The 19,322-nt window shown below is 40.2% G+C and overlaps 1 protein-coding gene across 3 annotated transcripts in view; it reads left to right on the top strand.

The window, feature by feature from the left end:
• Positions 1-19,322, top strand: part of LOC124618800 (ADP-ribosylation factor-like protein 13B) — a 201,748-nt gene that overhangs the window by 73,677 nt on the left and 108,749 nt on the right. The window lies entirely within an intron of this gene.

Genomic DNA, 19,322 nt, shown 5'->3' with positions numbered 1-19,322 from the left:
TCTTGGCTTTGAAACTGTTCTTCAAATGCCTTACCTGAAAGTGGGACAGCTGTATGTGCTGAATGTGACAGTAACAGACAAGCATACATTTTCATGTTATGTGCTGTATTTTCAGATGTCTTATAAGTGATTTATGGTACTAGACTATGTGGTGCTTTGGAAAACTTGACATAAACATCTCGCTATGGATAGGATTTTTCCTGCTTTAAGTCACCAGTACATTGCCTTAGCCTTTCTTTTGATCCGTTGTTTCATCAGTTACAAACATCTTTGTGGAAAAAGAGAGTATTATAGCTGTAACTCAATTAGATATTTAGTTCCGCCATGGACCAGCAAACTTGTGGAGACACAAAACAGGGTGAACTGGACGATGACCAAAGTATTAAAGGTAAAATGCAGCCTCACTATGAATGCTGTTTTTCGGCATTGAATGAGTTATTTGCTGGATTAGATAGTGACCAAAGTATTAAAGGAAAACTGCAGCCACACTTGAATACTGTTGTTGGACACAGAATGAGTTAGTTGCTGTTTGTAAGCAGCTGGAAATCACCTAGACTGTTGTCAAGTGATTGAAAGCTGCTGTGAATGGGTGTCAGTGTTGGGAGGGCTACTGACAGGGAACCCCTTGAGTGTGAGGTTGCAAGATCAGTCCTTAGTAAGGCTCATTTGAAAGTGTTATGTTAACAATTATGACAAGAAAAATATTAGCTGCTAATGACTCACCATGTACATCATGAGGGAGACAGAAAATGAGTGTCTGGGAGGTGCGGAGACTAACCTTCTGTGGTCTGTATGGATGACAGTGGATGTTGTCAACATTAAAGAAAAAGTTCAAAAGAAGCCATTAATTTGCACCGTGAGCACCAAATGAAAAATGACATGCCATACTGATCACAAAGGTTTGCACCATTGAGATCGAAGACGAATCCCTGGGAGTTACAATCTGTGCAGGACATTCAACTAGGTATCCTCACTTAAAGAATTCATATAGAATCATATTGATGTAATGGAGTGATGAGCACTGATGGAATGTGATGATATGCAACTGAATGTGAAACAATCTGTCATGAAGCTTATTGTGAAACTGGCTATCCTTTAAGGTGTTGCTGCAGATAGTGTGATAATATGTTTTATAGGCACCGCAAAACAAATATCCAGAAGCTGAATTTGTCCAATGCTTCCAGATGGCATGAAATGTGATGTCACACACTTCTGTGATAGTTTTCTCTAAAGGAGTATTATTTTTATACGCAGAACAGGAATCAAGCAAAAGCAAGTTATTTTGAACATCTATTAACCAGCAGCAATGCTCACACCATAGATGTAGTTCTCTTACCCCCATTTTCCCACTTTTGCTTGTTGTGACATAAATATTCCCTACTGCCTTTGCAAGATCATGCACACGAGAAGGAATCATAGGGGGTAGAGCACCCCCAACTTCTCACAGCACAATAAATAACTTTCCAGGAAATTTACCATCCAGATTAACAGTCAGCACAATTGTATACAAATGCATTAAGGCATTGATGTTAGTTGATCTAGATACAACTCTGTGGGTACTTTTAATTTCTAGGATTCCTTTCATATGCATTTTCTCTTCAGATCCTGATTGATCAAAGATGAAAATAAAGTCCTTACTGAATGGTGGAATCAGTTAGTGTATTTCTTCAGATTTTCAGGCCAATTTCACAATTTGTTGTGCATCATCAAGCTGACACTTCATTTGAAATTTACTTACTTTATGTCTTCCAATTCTGTTGCACTGTTTGAAGTTCCGCAACCATTCACTACTTCCCTTGAAATCTCTATAATCTATGTCACACACAACTTGATGTGTGTAATGTAGTAGGTCACTATCGTGCACATCCTCAAAATGTGCAAACAGCAGTTTTTGTAATAAGTGCACCTTGTCCTCCCTTGAACATCAGTAGTTTTTCTCGGTGCAGTACATGGCCATATTTGCTGTGGACTTATTCAAAATCTGTTCATTACTGGTTTTTTCTGTGCAGTGGATGATCTTCCATGTATATAATTGTGTTTGGTACCCGCTTCTTGGATAGCGGTTGTACTTTTATTTGTTCTACTGGAGACAGGGTTTGTAGTTCCCTATCAGATAAGGATGTTGAACTATATTGCTCAACAACTGTTTCAGTTTCACTTTTACTTGTTAAGCACGTATCATCATCATTGTACTTGTCCTGTACATTGTCCCCACAGTCAAGCATATATGACACCACACATTCCACTGTCTCATCTTGCAGAAATGCCAATATTTCATCTGCCACTTCTTTCTCACTCTGGAAAACTCTTTGCGTTTCTTTCTGATGAAATGTCAACTTTGGTAACTGTTGTAGTATAATACAACACTAGCACTGTAGCACTGTTGTGAGTTACTCATTGAGTAAGCAGTTCAATTTCGCTACATAGCCTCAGGCTGTGCTCACCATTGGATACCTCCAGTCCCGCCCCCTGTTACCATTAGAAACCAATATTGTGGTAGACAATGTGTGGGCATCAAATGCCGTAAACATCATTGGCCTTTGGCAACCTTGCACTTGAGGAGTTACTTGTGAGAGAAAGTATCTTATTTGGACAATGTCTTGTCTACATGAAATACAGGATCTATGACTACTAGTCCATTTAGCTGTGCGTGGTGTGCCAGTAGTAGGTCTAATTGTCCTATACAATGGCACCAGGGACTAGGCAGAACTCTGGGTGTTACACCCTTACCCCAAACCAACAGTTCTGATGTGCTATCTTCCACTTATACTGAAACTGGGCCAGTGAGACTCACACCATCTGTTGGAAAACCATCTGTGTCAGGGTGAGGCAAACACGGAAGGATAGGGATCTATTAGTCACTGGCAGTTAAAACATGTGGCGATTAATGGTACCCCTTAGGAAAGTAGCAGCAAGAGGTGGGAAGGCATACCAGATGCACTCAGTGTGGATGCGTGGGAGTCTTATTCGACATCTTGAAGAGGGTATACCGACAGCCATTGAAGGAACAAAGTTCAACGAACCATAAATTGTTATGCATGTTGAACAAACAGCGCCTGTCATCTGGGCTACAAGATCATCTGTGCATTATTCCAGTGATTGGCAGAGAAGGTTGTGCAGATCAATCTTGCCCATTGGGTTTCAATGAAGCTCACAATTTGCAGCATTGTCCCCAGAACTGATGATGGTCCCCTGGTTCTGAGTTGAGTAGAGGGGTCCAGCTGCAGTCTCTGAGGGTTATGTTACAAGCTAAACTGAAACTTCCTAGAATTGCACCACAGGTTTGGCTATTGTAGGATTTTCCTCAATGGTTCAGTTGTGCACTAATGATCAGAGGCTGTAACCTAAGTAAAGTTGCAGCCAAGGGATTTTTAGGTGACTCTCCCTCCAATCCACATAATAATAGCTGTAAAGACCCTGAAGTATAAGTGTAAAATACGAAGAAATTCCCTCCACAGGTGAGAATATTAAAATCCTTGTGATTATCTGCCAGAGTATTCACAACAAACACCCTGAGTTTGAAACATTTCTAAAAAGGAGGGAAGCACACGTAATGAAGAGAAGCCTGCTTAAAACCCAAATTTGATAGCAGTGGGATGTTTTGGGGAAATTTAAGTGTATGTCAAAAGGATAGGCTAATGGGAAATGGAAGTGGTGTATTTCACCATATAGAGGAGGCACTGAGTTGCAGACAGGCACAATAGAAAAGACTGCTGACATATCAAAGTTTTTGGGCAACGTTCTTCTTCTGCAGTAGAGAACACACACAATATTACAAAAAGCATAGATTGCTACTCACTGTAAAGGTGACACACTGAGCTGCAGGTAGGCCAATGAAAAAACTGTTACACATTTAGCTTTCATCCAGAGCCTTCTTCAGAAAGGAAAGAAAACATGCACAAATTCACACAAGCAAGCAAACCTCACACACATGTAACCACTATCTCTGGCCGTTCTGGTCAGATACACACACACACACACACACACACACACACACACACACACACACATTCATTGGAAGTCGGGCTCTAGCACACTAGATTGTGGCCATGCGTGTGTGAGTTGTGCTTGTGTGAATGTGTGTGTGTTTTCTACTCTAGAAGAAGAACTTTTTCCAAAAGCTTTAATATTTTACCAATCTTTCTCATTGCATGCCTGCTACTGAATGCCTCCTTAATTTGGTGAATAGCATATTGTTGTTTGAAGTGCTGTATTTGTCATAGTATACAATGAACTCAGATCCACCAAAAACTGAAATTGAAGCTTGCAAGATTATTTGGGGAAGCTTCAGTATTAATGATGGACATAAACTTATATGGATCTTTCTGTCAATCACCAGACTCACTATCAGATGGAACTGAAAGTTTGAGAGAAAAACCACAGGTTGCTAGTTCACATGTTCTCCAGTCATTCTGTTATAATTGGAATGAACTTCAATCACCCAACATAGTTAAAGTTTTGTGAGAGCCGGGCACGACAACGTAACCTAAAAAAAAAAATCTGACATACCTTCGCTTCCGTAGTATAGTATGTTGTTGAACAATGCAGTTAATTAAAAAAATACACAGGATGGTCAGAAACAGCCAGCAAAGCTTGTAAGGATAGGTTGTGCTGAGAAATTAATTGTTAAGAAAAAAATTAGTATGTTGTGCCATTTCCGAGTTAATTAACATTAAAGTTAGCCAGTCAGGCAATTGTGGACACAAATTCAAATGGCCCACCAGATACAATTAGTGTAAGTTGTTCTCATAGCATAGATGATGGTGCACAAGACTGCTCAGCCATTGGCTCTGGTTTTACCCGTACTACCATCCCATGTCCAATTTTTGTATCGCTCTCTTGTTCAGTTTTAGAAGAACATGTTTGGTAACACTGTCTGTGGTGGGCTGCTTGAATTTCCAGGCACATCCTGATTGGCTAAATTCAATGCTTATTAGCTTGGAAACAGCACAGCTTACTGAATTTTTTTTTCTTTATCAAGTATTTCTCAGCACAACCTACATTGCAAACACCTCTGTCAGCTTTCCAGACTGTTTCTGACTACCCTGTATACTGGCACTTCATGTCATCACAAGAGTGGTATGTAGAATTTTTAAATACTTTGTTGTCATATTTTGGTGACACTTACACAAATTGCAGAATAAAACTCTGATTTTTGTGTCAGTTTATCATATTTATATTCTCAGTGTAGACTGGCATGTACCATGTCTAAAAGACATCATAGACAACTATAATTTTTGTGTGCACAGCATTATCCCTGCAATACTTGGATAATGGTTAAAATTACATCGTACCTTACTGCCATCAGTGCTTTTACAAATGCAGAATGGAAAATTACCTGTTCTCATACTTCTTGATATATTAACATGTTCTGTGTAAAAAAAGATCTGAGATAATATTTGTTGTTAGATATTACCTATTTCCACTTAAGAATTTGTAAAATTTCGTTTATGAACAATAAAAATGAAATACTAGTTTTACAAACGAAATATGTGCAGATTCCAATTGCCTTCATTTACAGATAATCCAAGACTAATGCACTATTAATGCATTAGCATAATTGTTTTTAAAGTCGTGTTTAATGTCATTAGTACTGCAGATGTTTCCATATTGGATGAACAGCTGTATTGTTTTACATTATTTTCTAGTAAATTCCATGATACAAATTTACAAAACTTAGCAAAACATGTTTATTCGAAGTTTTGGTCCCTACATTTTGGTGATTTACTAAATGGAATGAGATACTGAATGTTACTGCCTTCATGTTATTAAATTACTTTAAGTCATTTGAAATAATATTTAATACATATTTTAAAGTACAAAACATTTTTACAAAATGTTGGTAAATATAATAAATGTATGATGCATTGAATATTCATGTAGCCATAGATATCTTGCAGTACAATTGAAAAGTGTATTGCCTACTCCCATATGGAGCTGGTATTATTACATTATGTAGATCTCCTAACCTGGCAGTTACATCTTAAGCATTACTAAATGCCTTCTCTGAAAACTTTTCTAGAACATTTAGTTTGGAAGCTCACTCATGACAGAAATGTATTGAATCTAATGGCAGCAAACATAAATGACATCTTTGAGGGTACCTACATTGAAGGTGGTACCAGTGACTATGAGGCAATTGTAGCAACAATGGTTACCAAAGTAGAAAGGGGAAGTAAAACAAGTAGAAGGAATTGTATGTTCAGCAAACTAGATAAAGAGGTAGTTGTGTCATAGCTCAATGAGGAACATGAAACATTTAGCTCGAGATAGCAACAGGTAAAGAACTGTGGCTCGAGTTGAAATGATTAATGGTTGATGCACTGAATAAATATGTACCAAGTAGAACAGTTCGTGATGAGAGGACCCTCTATGATATACAGTACTATAAAGAAACATGTGAAGAAATAGAGACTACTGCATAGTAGGTGTAAAACAAAGCATAGGGCTATAACAGAGAGATGCTAAACCTAGTATGTTTAGCTGTCAAGAGGGAAATTCATAAAGCCTTCAACGACCACCATTCCACAATATTATCGAATTATCTCTCACAAAACATGAAGAAGTTCTGGTCATATGTAAAGTCTGTTAGTAGCAGCAAAGCTAGTGTCCAGACACCCATAGATGAGACAGGAAACAAGAACTGCTGAACTCCATTTTGAAATGTCCCTTTACAAAGGAAAATACAGGACTGGTGTATTGATTTAGTACTCACACCACTACACATGTGACTGAAATAGATATTAGTGTCAGTAGGTTGAGAAACAACTGATACCATTAAAACTTGGCAAAGTTCCAGGGCCTGATGTAACCCCTATCAGACAGATTCTATATAAAATTTGTGAATCGGTTGGCACTTCTTTTAACTATAATGTGCTGTAGATTTCTTGAACAAAAAATCATGCTCTGTAGTTGTAGAAAGCACAGGTGACACCCGTCTATTAGAAAGATAGCAGAAGTGATTGCCAAACTACTGTCCAGTAGCCTTGACATTCATTTGTTGTAGTATCTTAGAACATATTCAACCTCACATATAATGAATCGAATTACCTCCTCCATGTCAACCTGTATAAATTCCAAAAACATTGAGTCTATGAAATCAAACTAGAGTTTTTCTCATTCTGAAAGCCACGGATCAAGGCAGTTACATAGATGCAGCACTTTTGGACTTCCAAAAATCACTTGACATTTTGCCACACCTGGATGATTATTGAAAATATGATTGTATGGAGTATCAAGTAAACTTTATGACTGGATTGAAGATTTCTTGGTAGGGCGGACGCAACATGTTATCTTAGATGAAGAGTCATTGACAGATGTAGAAACAACTTCAGGTGTGCCCTGGGGAGGTGTTAGGAACCTTTCTCTTCATGTTGTATATTAATGACCTTGCAGACAGTATTAATAGTAGTCTCAGACTGTTCACAGCTGGTGCGGTTATCTACAATGAAGGACTGTAAGATAAAGCTGAACAAATATTGTCAGGTCTTGACAAGGTTTCAAATTGGCACAGATTAGTAACTTGCTTTAAATGTTCAGATATATAAAACTTTGCAATTTTCAAAATGAGAAAAAAATGAAATAAAATAAAATAGTACATTATGATGAGAATAACAGTTAATGATGGCTGGATTTGGTCAGCTCATACAGATAACTGGGTGTAACAATTTCTAAGCATATGAAATCAAACAACCCTCCCAGGGGACACCACCTTATCCTAGGCATGTTCAGTGCTGGGTGGGAGGGTTTGCATGCTCCGATGGAGCTGAGAGCTGTGCCGGTGGTAGCTTAGCTACTGGCAGGGTCACCCAAGCCGGATTGGTCTCAATGGAGGAGACAGACGAAGTGTGTCCTGCAACAGAGGGAAGGGGGGAGGGGCCTCTATGGGAGTAGGGAAGCCAACCATCCTAGGGGAGTGAACCCTAAAAAAATCCAGGTCCTCCAAGACAGGGGTTGGGCGTGAGGCTAACAACCTCACCCTGGAAAAAAGAGCTTGTTACAAAACCAAAGGACAAAGAAAGCCAGATGGATGTAATGGATAAATGGCCTTAGCAATGGAAACGGCACGCGAATTGGTATTTAGCAACATGGAATGTGAGAACACTGAACAAGCCTGGAGGGCTACAGCACATGAAAAAGGAAATGAAGAAATATAATGTGACTATGGCAACAGTACAAGAACTGAAATGGAAAGGAAGTGGAATATTAGCATCTGGGGCACACACAGTGTTTTACAGCTATGGAAGTAGAGGATATGGAGGCAAAGGTTTTCTGGTTGATAATGCTCAAAAGGCCGGCACATTGAACTTTAAGCCTGTTAGCGAAAGAATCTGTGTATTATGGATGAGAGCCTGTTTCTTCAATATATCCTTCATATGTACATATGCACCAACAGAAGATGCAGAGTCAGTGGAAACAGATGTATTCTATGAGTAACTGGAGCAGGAAATAGCAAGGGTGGCGAAGCATGATGTTAAGGTGATTATGGGGGACGTCAGTGGTCAAGTAGGAAAAGAAATTGCATACAGGAAAACAGCTGGTAAGGAGAGCCTGCTTGAGGTTTCTAATGATAATGGTATCAGACTAATTGATTTTGCCATGAGCAATAACATGATTATTAAAAGCACATGGATGTAAAGGAAGGATATAAGGAAAGTTACATGGAGCTCCTCTGATGGGATCACAAAAAATCAGATTAATCACATGCTCATAGATAGATGACATGCTTCAGATGTATTAAAGGTGGATAGCTGTCGTGGTGCAGATGGAGATAGTGAACATTATTTGGTAAGAATCAAATACAGACAGAGGATAGCCAATTATAGACAGACCAAGAAAGCTATTACACCAAGGTTTGATGATAACAAGTTAAAAAATGGTGAAAATACAGTACTACAGAATAAAACTATCTTGACAAATAGACTTAATGAAGCCAAAGAGTGATCAGGAGAGGATATTGAAGAGGATAGTGAAGAAAGATGGGAAACAGTTAAAGGAATAATACATGAGAGAGCTGAAACTGTACTGGGCAGAAAGAAGCAATCGAGAACCCAGAGCTGGTTTGATGAAGACTGTAGGAGTAAGAAGAAAGAAATGAGGCAAGAAAAAGAATGCTGCAGAGGAGAACTAGAGGTATGGTAGAAGAATACCAGGAGAAGAGAAGGGAAGCAGATAAGGAATGTACGAGGAACAAGACAGAATTTGAAAAACAGTGGATTGATGAGTTATAAGAGAGAAATACTGCTTAAGAAACAAGGAAATTCTATATGAGGGTTAAAGATGTAAGGAAAAGATTCCAACCCAGAGCAGTTACCTGTAGAGATAAGAAGGGAAATCTGATTGGAGGAAAAGAGCAGATTTTAGACAGATGGGTGGAGTATTTTAGTGAACTACTGAATGCAGAATCAGAAAACGAAGGTGGCGTTGATGCCGGTATGGCAGAAGAGGTGGAGCAGGAAGTAAACAGAGATGAAGAGCACCAGGGATCAGTAGCAGAACCCACCCTGGAAGAAGTTAAAGTTAATATCAAGACTCTTAAAAACAATAAAACTCCAGGAGAAGACAATATTAAAGCAGAAATGATAAAATATGGTGGAGAGAAACTAGTAAGTGTTTTGCATGAGATTATAGTGGAAATAGAATATGCTGAAACACTGGGGTACAGCAATACTCTGCCCTATACACAAGAAACATGACAAAGCTGACTGCAGGAATTATAGAGGAATTGCACTACTCTGTATAGTATATAAAGTATTAGGAAAAATCATGGCTGGGCAGTTAAGAACATACATAGAGAAGAGTATCTAGGAGACTACCAGTGTGGTTTCAGAACTAACAGACCCACTACAGACCCGATTTTCACTATCAGACAGATCCTTGAAAAATGTTATGAGTACAACATCGATGTCCACCAGCTGTTCATTGACTTCAAACAAGCTTATGATAATATCAAAAGGGATCAACTTTGGAAGGCTATGTAAGAGGCAGGAGTCCCTAACAAACTGATAAGATTGGTTCATATAACTTTGAGAAAAACAGTGTGCAAAGTAAAGATCGAGGGCACTTTATCAAAGCCATTTGAAGTTAACCAAGGACTGCAGCAGGGTGATGTGTTCTCCACAATTCTGTTTAATGTTGCCTTGGAGACTGTAATGCAAAAGACACAAAGCAACAACCCTGGGGGAACTCTGTTTAATAGAATGACTCAGGAGCTTGCATATGCAGGTGATCTTGATTTGTTATCCAGAAGGAAATGGGACCTGGAAGAAAAGCTTGAAAAAGTATAAATATATGGTGTGGAGGTGGGGCTGACCATTTATCAGTCAAAGACCAGGTACATGTTAACATCTAGGAAAAGATACAGTGAAGGAGAAAGAGCATGACCTTGAACGGAAAGGAATATGAATGTTATGAAATCTTTAAATAACTTTGGTCACTGATAACTGAGAATAATGATACGAGAGAAGAAATGCATGCAAGGATTGCAGATGGTAACAGGATCTACTTTGCACTGGCTGTTGCTGTAGTTGTTGTTGTCTTCAGTCCTGAGACTGGTTTGATGCAGCTCTCCATGCTACTCGCTCCTGTGCAAGCTTCTTCATCTCCCAGTACTTACTGCAACCTACATCCTTCTGAATCTGCTTAGTGTGTTCATCTCTTGGGTCTCCCTCTACGATTTTTACCCTCCACACTGCCCTCCAATGCTAAATTTGTGATCCCTTGATGCCTCAGAACATGTCCTACCAACCGGTCCCTTCTTCTTGTCAAGTTGTGCCACAAACTCCTCTTCTCCCCAATTCTATTCAATACCTCCTCATTAGTTATGTGATCTACCCATCTAATCTTCAGCATTCTTTTGTAGCACCACATTTCGAAAGCTTCTATTCTCTTCTTGTCCAAACTATTTATCGTCCATGTTTCACTTCCATACATGGCTACACTCCATACAAATACTTTCAGAAACGACTTCCTGACACTTAAATCTATACTCGATGTTAACAAATTTCTCTTCTTCAGAAACACTTTCCTTGCCATTGCCAGTCTACATTTTACATCATCTCTACTTCGACCATCATCAGTTATTTTGCTCCCCAAATAGCAAAACTCCTTTACTACTTTAAGTGTCTCATTCCTAATCTAATTCCCTCAGCATCACCCGACTTAATTCGACTACATTCCATTATCCTCGTTTTGCTTTTGTTGATATTCATCTTATATCCTCCTTTCAAGACACTGTCCTTTCCGTTCAACAGCTCTTCAAGGTCCTTTGCTGTCTCTGACAGAATTACAATGTCATTGGCGAACCTCAAAGTTTTTATTTCTTCTCCGTGGACTTTAATACCTACTCCGAATTTTTCTTTTGTTTCCTTTCCTGCTTGCTCAATATACAGATTGAATAACATCGGGGACAGGCTACAACCCTGTCTCACTCCCTTCCCAACCACTGCTTCCCTTTCATGCCCCTCGACTCTTATAACTGCCATCTGGTTTCTGTACAAATTGTAAATAGCCTTTCGCTCCCTGTATTTTACCCCTGCCACCTTTAGAATTTGAAAGAGAGTATTCCAGTCAACATTGTCAAAAGCTTTCTCTAAGTCTACAAATGCTAGAAATGTAGGTTTGCCTTTCCTTAATCTATTTTCTAAGATAAGTGGTAGGGGCAGTATTGCCTCACATGTTCCAACATTTCTGCAGAATCCAAACTGATCTTCACCGAGGGTGGCTTCTACCAGTTTTTCCATTCGTCTGTAAAGATTTCGCGTTAGTATTTTGCAGCTGTGACTTATTAAACTGATAGTTCGGTAATTTTCACATCTGTCAACACCTGCTTTCTTTGGGATTGGAATTATTCTATTCTTTTTGAAGTCTGAGGGTATTTCGGCTGTCTCATACATCTTGCTCACCAGATGGTAGAGTTTTGTCAGGACTGGCTCTCCCAAGGCCGTCAGTAGTTCCAATGGAATGTTGTCTACTCCCGGGGCCTTGTTTCGACTTAGATTTTTCATTGCTCTGTCAAACTCTTCACGCAGTATCATATCTCCCATTTGATCTTCATCTACATCCTCTTCCATTTCCATAATATTGTCCTCAAGTACATCGCCCTTGTATAGACCCTCTACATACTCCTTCCACCTTTCTGCTTTCCCTTCTTTGCTTAGAACCGGGTTTCCATCTGAGCTCTTGATATTCATACAAGTGGCTCTCTTTTCTCCAAAGGTCTCTTTAATTTTCCTGTAGGCTGTATCTATCTTACCCCTAGTGAGATAAGCCTCTACATCCTTACATTTGTCCTCTAGCCATCCCTGCTTAGCCATTTTGCACTTCCTGTCGATATCATTTTTGAGACGTTTGTATTCCTTTTTGCCTGCTTCATTTACTGCGTTTTTATATTTTCTCCTTTCATCAGTTAAATTCAATATTTCTTCTGTTACCTAAGGATTTCTACTAGCCCTTGTCTTTTTACCTACTTGATCCTCTGCTGCCTTCACTACTTCATCCCTCAGAGCTACCCATTCTTCGTCTACTGTATTTCTTTCCCCCATTCCTGTCAATTGTTCCCTTATGCTCTCTCTGAAACTCCGTACAACCTCTGGTTTAGTCAGCTTATCCAGGTCCCATCTCCTTAAATTCCCACCTTTTTGCAGTTTCTTCAGTTTTAATCTACAGTTCATAACCAATAGATTTTGGTCAGAGTCCACATCTGCCCCTGGAAATGTCTTACAATTTAAAACCTGGTTCCTAAATCTCTGTCTTACCATTATATTATCTATCTGATGCCCTCTAGTATCTCCAGGATTCTTCCATGTATACAACCTTCTTTTATGATCCTTGAACCAAGTGATTAAGTTATGATCTGTGCAAAATTCTACCAGACAGCTTCCTCTTTCATTTCTCAGCCCCAATCCATATTCACCTACTATGTTTCCTTCTCTCCCTTTTCCTACTGTCGAATTCCAGTCACCCATGACTATTAAATTTTCGTCTCCCTTCGCTACCTGAATAATATCTTTTATCTCATCAAACATTTCATCAATTTCTTCATCATCTGCAGAGCTAGTTGGCATATAAACTTGTACTACTGTAGTAGGCGTGGGCTTTGTGTCTATCTTGGCCACAATAATGCGTTCACTATGCTGTTTGTAGTAGCTTACCTGCACTCCTGTTTTTTTATTCATTATTAAACCTACTCCTGCATTACCCCTATTTGATTTTGTATTTATAACCCTGTATTCACCTGACCAAAAGTCTTGTTCCTCCTGTCACCGAACTTCACTAATTCCCACTATATCTAACTTCAACCTATCCATTTCCCTTTTTAAATTATCTAACCTACCTGCCCAATTAAGGGATCTGACATTCCACGCTCCGATCCGTAGAACGCCAGTTTTCTTTCTCCTGATAACGACGTCCTCTTGAGTAGTCCCCGCCCGGAGATCCGAATGGGGGACTATTTTACCTCCGGAATATTTTACCCAAGAGGACGCCATCATCCTTTAACCATACAGTAATGCTGCATGCCCTCGGGAAAAATTACCTACTGGTTAAGGTGTTTAAAGCAAGGAGCCCTAGTAGGAATCTGAATCTGATTGTGTATTGTGCAGTAGTTAGACCTGTGGTGATGTATGGTTCGGAGACCTGGACCATGACACAAAACGATGAGGAGTTGTTGCTGAGATGGGAAAGGAAGATACTTAGGAAAATCTACTGGCCAGTGAATGATAGGGGTTTTTTGGAGAATCAGAAATAATAAGGAGATCAGAGAGTTGTACAACAATGACTGAAATAAAGAGTTATAGACTAGGTTGGTTGGGACATGTAGAAAGAATGGCGGAGAACAGCACAGTCAAGGAAGTTTTCAAAGGAAAACCCAGTGAACGTCGTATAAGAGGCAGACCAAGGACCAGATGGGTAGACAACGAGGAGGAGTACTTGAGAAAAATGGGAGTGAGAAGATGGAGAGCCAAGGCAGCCAGCAGAGAAGAGTGGGCAGTGGTTGTCCGTTGTCCGAGAGGCCAAGACCCTACAAGGGCATAGTAGTAGTAGTAGTAGTAGTAGTATGAAATTAAACAAGCACATAAGCTCAGTCATAGGTAAAACATGTGGCAGACTTTGGTTCATTGGTAGAGTATTATTCTATCTACACTACTGGCCATTAAAATTGCTACACCAAGAAGAAATGCAGATGATAAACAGGTATTCATTGGACAAATATATTGTACTAGAACTGACATGTGATTACATTTTAATGCAATTTGGGTGCATAGATCCTGAGAAATCAGTACCCAGAACAACCACCTCTGGCTGTAATAACGGCCTTGATACGCTTGGGCATTGAGTCAAACAGAGCTTGGATGGCGTGTACAGGTACAGCTGCCCAAACAGCTTCAACACAATACCACAGTTCATCAAGAGTAGTGACTGGCGTATTGTGACAAGCCAGTTGCTCGGCCACCATTGACCAGACATTTTCAATGCATGGGAGGCAAGCAGGTTACCACTCCGCTAAGCAGGCGGACTTTAAAGAGTTACCGATGTGTAAATAGTGTCCAGAATCTGTAAATATCTTTGTTGCGTAAGATTGTCGATGTGAAATTCCAATTAGACTTATACTTTTGTATTAAACCTAACTGAAAATTTTAAAACAGGTAAAGAATCTGTAGAAAAATTCACTAAAAAACAGTAAATAATTTTTCATAATTTTGTAACATAACGTACACGAATAGATTCCAATATTTACAAAAGTTGGGCACAAAGTATCTCGTCCCATCCCACCCTTGTTATTGCAAAGAAGGAAGCTAAAGCTTGTCAGGCGGGAGAAGTGTTGGGCACACCATTCCTGCTTACGGACTGCCGTTTCCCCCCCCCTGAGTCGGCGCCTACTAGCAGAGACTGGGGGCCCGTCGCCCGCAGGCAGACCGCACTGTTGACTCAGTAGAGAGGGAACCGTGAACACGGCAGCATCGGGATGCGGCTGCGGCGCCAGGCGCCGAGCAGCCACCGCCTCGCGCCATCCATAATTCATGGTCCGCAGGGTCCCCGAGGATGGCCGCTACGCGCACACACGATCGTAGCTGCCTGCATGTGCGCCTCATCTTCCTTCCGACAGCATACACGACGACAAGACGAGCGCGCCAGCGACAAATGTCTCCACTGTTCACGGATTCACAAATACGCGTCTACCTCTGCAGTTTATTTCCATTCGTGGTGACGAGAGGCTCGCCTGTTCACGGTTGGGGTGATTTCTACAAGGCCCGAAGAAAAGGGTGAAAGGGAAGGAAACAACGCCGGAGTCAACGATCCGGCGATATCGAAATCATTAGAAGCGGCACACCAGCTCTGCTGGTTGCGCGAGGGTATGCAAATATACAAAGTGAATCATCTAAACTTGCATCGCGAATATTGCGGAGATGGAAAGTGTTGTTGATCTGCGGTTTTCACGGAATGGATTGGTAGTCAGATGAGCAACGGATTGTAATAATATTTAGATAGTGCATTTTATGTGCATGGAATGATGCCTGTTGACATTAACAGATTGAAAGTAGAGTAAATTAGAATGTCAGTGATGCGTGTTGCAAGATTCTAGTGCGAGTCGTGTACGAGAAATCGTATTTTCAGAAGTTCCCACATCGACACTAGTGCAATACCTGTGGAAGCGCACAGTAAACATCAACACAACTGCGTACACTAGCTATGTGGATTCTCACCAGTAACGAGACAGTTGACCGTCACAGTTTCTGTTCAAAATAACTACCGGCAGCGACAATACGTGCTTCCAGTCTGCTGTGGAATTATTGCTGCAAACGTGTTAGCGCTTCAGCGGAGATGTCCGAGCAGGCTGCACTAGTACGTTGTTGCATATCATAGGACCTACACTACTGGCCATTAAAATTGCTACACCAAGAAGAAATTCAGATGATAAACGGGTATTCGTTGGACAAATATATTATACTAGAACTGACGTGTCATTACATTTTCACGCAATTTGGGTGCATAGATCCTGAGAAATCAGTACCCAGAACAACCACCTTTGGCCGTAATAACGGCCTTAATACGCCTGGGTATTGAGTCAAACAGAGCTTTGATGGCGTTTACAGGAACAGCTGCCCATGCAGCTTCAACACGATACCACAATTCATCAAGAGTAGTGACTGGTGTATTTGGACGAGCCAGTTTCTCGGCCACCATTGACCAAACGGTTTCAGTTGGTGAGAGATCAGGAGACTGTACTGGCCAGGGCAGCAGTCGAACATTTTCTGTATCCAGAAAGGCCCGTACAGGACCTGCAACATGCGGTCGTGCATTATCCTGCTGAAATGTAGGGTTTTGCAGGGATCAAATGAAGGGTAGAGCCACAGGTCGTAACACATTTGAAATGTTACGTCCACTGTTCAAAGTGCCGTCAATGCGAAAAAAAGGTGACCGAGACATGTAACCAATGGCACCCCATACCATTACGCCAGGTGATACGCCAGTATGGCGATGATGAATACACGCTTTCAATGTGCGTTCACCACAATGTCGCCAAACACGAATGCGACCATCATGATGCTGTAAACAGAACCTGGATTCATCCTAAAAAATGACGTGTTGCCATTCGTGCACCCAGGTTTGTCGTTGAGTACACCATCGCAGGCGCTCCTGTCTGTGATGCAGCATCAAGGGTAACTGCAGCCATTGTCTCCGAGCTGATAGTCCATGCTGCTGCAAACGTCGTCGAACTGTTGGGATTCAGCACTGCGTTCCGTATTACCCTCCTGATTCCGTACTCTGTTAACAGTCATTGGATCTCGACCAACGCGTGCAGCAATGTCACGATACGATAAACTGCAATTGTGATGGGCTACAATCCAACTATTATCAAAGTCAGAAATATGATGGTACGCATTTCTCCTCCTTACACGAGGCATCATAACAATGTTTCACCAGGCAATGCCGGTCAACTGCTGTTTGTGTATGAGAAATCGGTTGGAAACTTTCCTCATGTCAGTACGTTGTAGGTGTCACCACCGGTGCCAACCTTGTGTGAATGCTCTGAAAAGTTAATCATTTGCATATCACAGCATCTTCTTCCTGTCGGTTAAATTTCACGTCTGTAGCACGTCATCTTCGTGGTGTAGCAATTTTAATGGTCAGTAGTGTATTATTGAATGCAGTCAGTCTGCAAAGGATATTTCTTATGAAACAGTTGTGTGACTCATCCTTGAATATTACTCATCATGTGTGGGACCCTAACCAAATAGGACTAACAGGATACATTGAATCTATTCAAAGAAGAGCAGCTCAAATGGTTACAGGTTTGCATGACTTATGGGAATGTGTCATGGAGAGGCTGAAATAACAGTACTGGCAGATGCTTGAAGATAGACAAACTACCCCAGGAAAGCCTACTTACAGACTTTGAAGAACCAACTTTAAGTGATGTAGCTAGGAATATATTACAGCCTGCTACATATCACTGCCATAGCAATCGTAAATATGAGATTAGACGAATTACACCATGCACAGAGACATTTAAGCAGTCATTTGTCATGCTCATTGTAAGTGAACTGAATGGGAAGAATCCCTAATAAATGTTACAGTGGGAATCTCTCTGTCATGCTCTTTGCAGTAGCTTACTGAGTGTGGCTGTAGCTGCAGATGTCTCTACTGATGCCACAATTTTTCTCTTTGATTCCAATAATCAGTGTTCCTGTCAGTGTGATGAACTGAAATGATTGTATGGCATTATTGACCAGAGGACTCCATCTGGGGTCGTTTGGCTGCCAAGTGCAAGTATTTTTATTTTATGCAACTTAGTGACTTGCATCTGAATGAAGATGAGATGAAATGACTAGACAACACAAACGCCCAGCCTCCAAGCAATGAAAATTTCTGCCCTAACTGGGAATCAGATGCAGAACCCTGCGATCTTGAGGCAGTAATGCTGGCCAATAGATTACACACTTGCATACTGTCAATGCAATGACTAAGTATCTTGCTGTCCATTGCTTTGCTCCAACATCTGGTTTGTACCTTGACTGCTAAACCCTTGAAGTCAGTGAGTTCTGTTGGGGAAATCACTCTGTCTGCATCAGTAAACTAAGTTTTTTATGCCTGTATTATGAAAAGGATAGATTGCTACTCACCATATAGTGGAGATGTTAAATCACAGACAGGCACAAGAAAAAGACTGCCAAACAGGTAAGCTTTTGGCCAAAGAGGTCTGCTTTCGAATTAGACAACATACACACACACTCACGCAAACACAGTTCACACACACATGACCACTGTCTCTGGTTGCCGAGTCTAACAGTCCACTGAGAATCAGATCACCATTGACTTGAAGGTTGGACACCAGTAAACTGTTTCTGCCAGGACTATATGGAGACACATGCACCATATAGGCTTCAGCTGTTGGTAACTGACATCACAGCCAGTGAATTTTCATAACTTTATACCAGTCACTGTATATGTGTATATACAATGTCCAAGGCATCCATTTTGAATGTGTTATTTCAATACAACAGTGAATAATGTCATTCTTTCCATTGTGTAGTTTGTTTTATGTCAGAAATCAGTATCATTAGTAGCAAAATTGGGTTGTTTTATTAGCCAGATGTCAGATGCACATTTCAAATGTCTTACATTTCTTTCTTGATCAATTAAAGGAATTTTATTTTGTGAGACTGTCTGACTTATATTTGATACAGAGGGAATTCCAAGGAACATTAAATTTCAGATTATTGTAACGTTCAAATCAGTCTTTAAGGTCTCTTCTGGCTCATTTGCAGAATAGTGGCATTCTTCTACAAAATTATGAGAAAGCTGTGAAGCCCTCTTCTGCTCATCTACAGTTTCCTCAAAACTTACGTTTTCTACATAATATGTGCAGTGACTGTGGTAGGATGCCAAAAGTCTTAAACAACCGGCTTTGCCCTATAACTCTTCTGCTGTGGATTACAACCTAGCCAGTCACTATTTATGTCATATCACTGCAAGCTGCTTCATAAGATGTGCTTCAAAATCAGGGCATGAGTATGACATCACAAGCATTTAAAAGAAAAAAATCTAATAGTTTTTCAAACTACAGTAGTAGAATAAAACTGATCTAAAAGTTTATTTATTTATTTATTTATCCTGTGGATCACATATTGTACAAAGTACACATGATATAGGACAAGTCATTTTTCTTTACAAATATGTAATTTGGAGAAAAAAAATAGGCAATGGACTGCCATTTAAAAAAATGTACACAAAATTGTTCGTTGATGAATATAGTAATTTCACATACAGAGAATACAAACAATTTACATGGCGAACTAAGAAACATGTAGGCAATGTAG

Source organism: Schistocerca americana, chromosome 1, assembly GCF_021461395.2.
Source record: "Schistocerca americana isolate TAMUIC-IGC-003095 chromosome 1, iqSchAmer2.1, whole genome shotgun sequence".
Taxonomy (NCBI): Eukaryota; Metazoa; Arthropoda; class Insecta; order Orthoptera; family Acrididae; genus Schistocerca; species Schistocerca americana.
Note: the sequence above shows the minus strand (reverse complement) of the source record. Positions and strands in the feature narration are given on the sequence as shown.